Source organism: Gymnogyps californianus, chromosome 1 (genome assembly GCF_018139145.2).
Source record: "Gymnogyps californianus isolate 813 chromosome 1, ASM1813914v2, whole genome shotgun sequence".
In the NCBI taxonomy this organism is placed as follows: domain Eukaryota; kingdom Metazoa; phylum Chordata; class Aves; order Accipitriformes; family Cathartidae; genus Gymnogyps; species Gymnogyps californianus.
Genome location: NC_059471.1, coordinates 12577914 through 12583859, shown reverse-complemented (window position 1 = coordinate 12583859; position 5946 = coordinate 12577914).

Here is a 5946-nt window from a genome sequence, read left to right as displayed (position 1 = left end):
TTCCAGTGATTAGTTTTACTCATTTTTTGATACCTACCACATCCCAGATCATGTTTCTCGCCTCTTCTTTGTTCACCTAAAAAGTGTGAGCTACCTGCTTCTTTCTTGTTCCTGCAGGCATTTTTTCCCAGATCTATGTTTTTCTGTCTCTGACAGGGATACAAAAGTATCCTGTTAGAGTTTCTTTGGAAAAAAGTGCCTCCATAGGTTTACTAATCTGTGATGTCTGTGACATCCCCAGTTGGACTACAAAAATGCCTAGAATCGATATCACTGATTCTGTTTCAGTAGGAAACTGATACTTGATTTGGCTTGGCAGGGGCTGACATAATGTTTGTGTGTGTATAGTCTCTCTTAAACTTTGATATTCCCCTCACTGAGATTGGAGGAAGAGATAATATTTTTGTGGCTGTTGTTTTACCTGAAGAGTTTCTGCAAGACAGAGAATGTGAAGTATCATTACATCATGTTTACATTTGTCTTCACCACAGGAAATGAAAAGATTGTTTAGAAGAGCTGTATATGTAAAAATTTAGATCAAATTTTCCAGGACAGGCTGTAAATGCTAGTACTTGTACAGTATGAAGTATAAAGAGGACTCTTACCCCCTGAGACTTTCTATATATAGCAATACTTGGTAAGAATATTTCTAGCAGAAAAATTCTGTGCAAATAGCTAATGATGGGAGAAGTCAGAAATCTGACCAGTCTTTCATACTTCCTTTTCCACATTAGAGAATTTGAGTGGAGTTAGGGGGTGAGAGAATATAATGTTTGTTCTGATAGGACATTTTTAATTGTCTTTAGTGTTAATTTTTGAAACAGTAGCTCTAATTAAGATAAAGTACCTGTCTTAATGGAACAATGAAGAGAGCTCAGTGTGCGATTAGGCTTGGCGCAGGTGATTAATGATCATATGTGGAAATTACTTTCGTTCCTGTAATGTTTCGATAATCTGCTCTAGTTTAAGTTCTGCAACTGGAGACGGTGATAATGATAAAGTTCACACAAGGTATTTATGCACAGGATCAGGCTTACTAATGTGATGTACTTGCGGGAGAGCAGGCCCTTTCCAGTCTATAGCCTATGTCCAGTTCTTGCAGTGAAATATGAAAAGAAGTGATTTTTCTCTCTGTGTCCCTCAGTTTTTGGAAAGAAAGTCATTTGTGGATCAAATGGGATGGTAAACTTCGCTAATGGTAGGTAGCTGTTACGGTCATTTTTTCAACAGTGAAGGCTTCTGTTTCCAAAAAGCAGCTATTTCTAGCAGTTCAGCAGGCAATTACAGGCAATTCCCATGCTTAACTCCTCTAGTTTACTTTTATTTGGATAAATAAAGACTTGTAGTTTTATCCTTCTTTAAGTCTGTCTGGATAAACAGAGTGGGTGTGTTAGATAAACACATGTAAATACAATACCACTCCAACAGAAATATCCAGCACACACAAAATAGACTTTATAAAGTTGACTTTCTGATTCTGCTTTGAAAAATAAGGAATACCAATTTCCAATCTGAATTTAGAGGTGAGACAAAAGAAGGTAAGAAAGTATGATCTACCAGCCAAGGAATAATACGAGAAATAGGTGAAATGGTATTGAAAGAACCTGATAATAACCCACTCAGTGGCCTCGCTTCCCTGAACAGTTTATGTGAGTTTTGGTATTTTTCTAGGTAATAAGTGATGGCGTGGGGTTGTTTTGGTTTGGTTTTTTTTTCCTTGTTGTTTATTAAATAAGAGGTAGGCACAGTTTCATTAGATTGCTCTGGGGATTATATTGTTAATTAAAAAACTGGGGTGTGTTCAAGATGGCTTATTTTACAGTTTAAACAGAGCAGTAATTGCATGCACCTTGTGCCCAAAATTTAAGGACAAGAAAACTGACTCAAGTGCAGTCAGACTCTGCTCCAAAGTTAAGCAATTTACCAGGTGAGCTGCAAGGAACGTGAGCGGCAGGGTACGTGAGCCTGCCTAGCTGGGAATACCCCAGGAAATAGGTGTATGTATACCTGTAGTCGTTCAAAATGGCTAGGGACCCTCAGTGAAAAGCAAGTAGTGGATATGGCTGAAAGTTCAAGGCTCCAGTTTGCAAAATCCTCCGCAGGATTGATATTAAGCATGTGCCGTTCCGGTGGAGTTAGTACAACTTTGAAGTAATTTGATACGTGATTTCTAAACACAGATGAACGAGGTATGTGCCTAGATTTAAGCATGTACTCAAGTTTTTAAGCGACATAGGTTCAGCACAGTCTTTTTGTTCCATTTTTGGAAAGTTATTAGCACAATGGGACGTCTATGGTGAGAATTCCTGGCTGTGAACCCAGCACAAGTAAGTGCTTTGCTGCTCTGGGAAGGGCTGCCGACTTAGGGAACTCAGAGCTTCGACAGCAGTAGTGAATTCACACAGGAAAAATGCTCAAGCATGACAGCTCATGTGAGGTTACAATATCATCTAAAAAGGTCACAGATGAATGTCAACAGAAGGGGAAAAAAGTAATTAATTATTCAGGACCTGTTATGTTAATGTTTTATCATGCGTGTGTTTGTTAGAATGCCTACGACACGAATTGCAAGTGATGTTACGATGATGTTAAGAACCGTTTGCTTTTAAGAAAACTGACAAGTAGCCAAACCAAAAATGATAGCGGTATCCAGGGGCTGGTAACATTCGCCAGGCTCTTCTGGACAAAACTTGAAAAGCCGAGGGATGGGTTTAGGGTATTTCCTTCTCTGAAACACCAGGGGCAGCATTTGCTGTGTATTGAGCGCCCGGGACTTGCAGTGCAGCCCTGCAACCAGCCGTCTCTCGCCCTGAAAGGGATATATTAAACCACAGAACACATGAGATGCTGCTTGGCAAAAAGTGACTCTGAAACATCTTAAGTCAAAATTCAAAAATCTTTGTTTTGAAAGATCATTCTCTGAGTTCTACAAAATCTTGTAGCTACCTGGTATCTTCCGGAGCAGCACCATCGATTTCGTATTCCCACAGCAACTTTGAAAACCCCATCCAAGACTTCGTTTAAAACACCCTTTGTTTGTTCTCCGTGAGATTCATGTGTCACTGTTACACGTGTGTTCTGTGACTGACCCTCTTAGACACAGCAGTGACATCTGAGCTATAAAGAACCAATAAAAGCTCTAGCGAGGCCTGAAGCAAAGGTAACATTGTCTATTCTTTTACAAACATTAAAATTTCATTTTATTTTCCAAGTGTGCCAGCCCATTGTTCTCAACAGATGCGTGCTACCGTTATGTATCAAATAATAACCCACTCTTCCTCAGTGGTTCAAGGTTAAACAAAAAAAATCCCTTTTTCCTGTTAGCAATAATGCCTTCCTCTGAAGGTAGCACATCACAAACCCGGCTCCCCAGACCTTGTCCCTCAGCGAAAAAAGTCTTTGCTGGGGCAAACGTGGGTCTGAATGTGCTGGAGGCTCTGGCTGGTGCTCACACAGCCAGGGCCTGGAAACCCACATGGATGGTTGTTGCAACATGACGGATAAGGGGGTCATGAAAGCGAGGGCTTTCGTATTTCCCATATGTCCAGTGCTGCATATTTTTTATGTATTTGGGGGGAATTTCCAGGAATGTGTCATTTCATCATTGGCATTCAAAGTGTTTATGTCTGTGACCTTGGAAGGGGATAAAATCACCTGAGGGGGTTATCATTAGTTCCTCCTCATCCTCCGCTTAATCCTCCGCACAATGTTGTGATGAAATCTGTGTATTTTTCTGACTGGACCCACTGCAGAACTAAACGAGATGATGCCCCTTTGTATTAGGGGCTGTACAGTCCCAAAAGACCTTAAAGGTTTTCCATCAGGGATGTGTCTCTATGTTTGGGGGTCATTTTTATTCCCAAAGAGGTATTTGGGAATTTGGATAATACAGCCATGGTAGCACAACAGCGTATTGCTTTAATAAAACCGACCAGCTCCCAGCTATTTCTGCATCCTCCTTCACAGCTCACCTACAGCAACACGCAGAACCCGACGGCTGCCAGTTGCAGCAAGGCCAGTACCAGGGGCCAGATCTCGCAGTCGGCCGCCCCTGCTCCAAATAGAGGAGTCGGGCAAGAGAAGCACCGAGGCTGTGGCTTTCCCGGTGAGGAACCACAGTGCAGGCGCTACGTGCCTTGCCCCGGACACCCAAGAAGGTCATGTCAGAGCCCGGAGCTCCCACATCCCGAGCCTGACCTCGTGTCGCGCACTCGTCCCGTGCATGAGAGCGCCCTAGAAGGCACTGCTTGTTTTTCTACCGCCTGTTCCAGAGAAATCCAGCTGGTAGAGGAGCGCAGCGCCGCGATTTATTTGAGAACTCCCTCGTACCCGCCTGAAGGTCTCGCCGCCGGGGGAGGAGGGAGAGCGGGAGGCTGCGCTCCTCGGCGGCTGCTCAGGCGGCGCACCGCCCGCCCGCGCCCCGGCCCGGCACCCAGGTACAGAGCGAGGAGGGGAAAGGGGATTTCCTCGGCTTCCTCCCATGCAAATACCTCCCGGGGAGCGGCGGCGGCGGCGGCCCGACTCCCCTCCGCGGCCGCTGGGAGGCTCCGCGCCGCGCCCCGGCCTCCCCGGCGCCGCGTCCCCGGCCGCGCTATCGGTGACACCCGCCTCCCGCCCCCGCAGCGCCCCGCACCGCGCCGCACCGCACCGCACCGCACGGAGGGGCGACGGGCAGCGCCAGCTCGGGCACCCGGCGGCGGCAGCAGCGTCCGGCGGAGGCAGCGCCGATAACCCACCGGCAACCACCCACCCCAGCGGGTCGGGGATGGAATATACAAAAACACAAAGGAAAAGTGGCTGGACTGTGCTGGGTGCAAAATGCTGGAAGTTTGTAAGTGCAACTCTCCGTTTGTAATTACTGTCTGAAGAGGGGCTGGCTTTCCCCCCCCCCCTTTTATTCCCCCCCCGTGCTTTTCTTGAAACTGTACTTGAAACTATTCAATATCTGGGAGTATAAGGGAAAGTACGCGAGAGGAGTTCTTTGCCTGGGTTCATAGCTTGCTGCTTTATTACTAAGGGGGGAACTAAGCACTGAAAGCAATACGGATTTTATCGTGGCTGGATTAACTGAAGGCGAAGCGTGGTCTGGAAGTCCACTGACTGACATTGTTCCGGACCGGGGGATCCGTCTCTCTTATTTTTAGAGGAACTACAATTTAGCGGCAGAGAGTTGGACACAGTTATAAACCGAAGAGCGGCCAGCAAAGAGCGGGCGAGAGAAACGAGAAAGCACAAAGACTAAACTAACCCGAGCCGCCTCCTCCTCCTCCTCCTCCTCCTCCTCCTCCTTCCCCGGCTCTTTATTTGCACATTTACTAAAGACTTTAGGGAAAAAAAAACCCCAACAAACCCCACTCCGCCAAATCTACGAGATTTTTGGTCCGCCGGGGGGTTTCTCCGTGCCGCCGAGCACGGCAATGGCTTAAATTTCCACTCCAAGGAATAACCCCCCGCTCCCCCGAAATAAAATAAAATCAATAAACCTGCCAAGTCTCACTCATTCCCGAGGGAGATCTCCTTCATCCAGGGATTCATTTTGGAGGCAGCGGCTCGCTTTATTTTTTTTTCCGCCCTCCTCCCCCGGCGGAGCCCCGTCCCCCCCCGTCCCCCCCTCCCCGGGAGCCCTTTCCGCCCCGCGGAGCCCCTCGGCGGGGGCTGCCCGGCCCCGACCCCCGCCCCTCCCGCCCGGCCGATGCCGGCACAACCCTAGCGGCCGCCGGACGCCCCCCCCCCGCCCCGATCTGTCAACCCCCCGCGGGGCCGTCACCGCCCGGGGCCGGGTGGGGGTGGGCTGGGGGCGCGGGGCTGACCGCCCTCCGCCCCGCCGCCAGCCCCCGGGCTCGGGCTCCCGCCGCTGCCCCCGCCTCCCCCCCCCCCCCCGCCCCCCCCCGCTCCATGCGGCAGTGAGGACCGACCCATCCGGAGGGCCAGGACCGGCAGCCAGCG